This window comes from Colobus angolensis, unplaced genomic scaffold (assembly GCF_000951035.1).
Source record: "Colobus angolensis palliatus isolate OR3802 unplaced genomic scaffold, Cang.pa_1.0 Scaffold96, whole genome shotgun sequence".
NCBI lineage: Eukaryota > Metazoa > Chordata > Mammalia > Primates > Cercopithecidae > Colobus > Colobus angolensis.
Genome location: NW_012123598.1, coordinates 2,045,423 through 2,046,718, shown reverse-complemented (window position 1 = coordinate 2,046,718; position 1,296 = coordinate 2,045,423).

Below are 1,296 nucleotides of genomic sequence, written 5' to 3'. Positions count from 1 at the left end.
GCGGCTTGTACAGAGCGGAGAATAATAAATCTTACCATGAGGGCCGCTGCAGTCCATCCTTGCATCCCACCCAGGGAGAGTGGGGATTACACACATGGTGGCAAAGCACAAAGTTAAAACTTGTTTCCTCTGCAATTTTGATTCTGGGCGCCTCTGTCTCTCATTCACTCTCATTCGACAGGGACTTACTGAGGATTTGCTGTATTCCCAGCTTTAGTCTGAGCTGGGCAAATGGAGATGGACAAGACAGGTAAGTGTCTGCTCTCAGGAACTGACTTAACATGCCCGGACTCTTCCCCTTCCTGATGCTTTCAGCCTTCGTTCACTCTGCCACCACTTCCGGGGACCTCCTGCCTGCCAAGCCCTGAGGTGGGTACTGGGGAAACAGATGAACTGGACATGCCCCTCGACCTCAAGTAACATGAAAGAGAACTCTCATCCGGCTGCCGCAGCTGCTTCACTACTGTGTGCAGACTAATGGTCATGATACATCTCCCTCTTAGCACTTACCCTCCAGGATAATGATTGGGAGATTCCAAAGCCCATTCACAGCTCACGTTGGTGCTGGAAACAGTGAGATGTACGCCTGGCAATGTGTGTTTAGTTATCTCATTTGTTAGAAGAAGGGCCTGCGGTCCTGAAGAACAAAGGTGCTCCAGGACATATCGAAAATCCACAGAATTTGGACTCCAGGCCAGGCGTGGTGGTTTACGCCTGTAATCCCAGCACTTTGGGAGGCCGAGGAGGGCAGATCACTTGAAGTCAGGAGTTTGAGACCAGCCTGGCCAAAGTGGTGAAACCCCATCTCTACTAAAAATACAAAACTTAGCTAGGTGTGATGGCATGCGCCTGTAATCCCAGTTACTCAGGAGGCTGAGGCGGGAGAATTACTTGAACTCAGGAGGCAGGGGTTGCAGTGAGCTGAGATTGAGCCACTGCACGCCGGCCTGGGTGACAGAGTGAGACTCCATCTCAATAAATAAATAAATAAATAAATAAATAAATAAATAAATAGATAGATAGGACTTCAGTCCCAGGGTAAATAAATAAATAAATAAATAGATAGGACTTCAGTCCCAGGGTTCTTCAGTACAGAAACCTGAAGACGAGGCCACGCACAGTGGCTCATGCCTGTAATCCCAGCACTTTGGGAGTCCAAGGCGAGCAGATCACCTGAGGTCAGGAGTTCGAGACCAGTCTGGCCAACATGGCAAAACATCTTCTCTACAAAAAGTACAAAAATTAGCCGGGCATGGTGGTATGCACCTGTAATCCCAGCTACTTGGGAGACTGAGG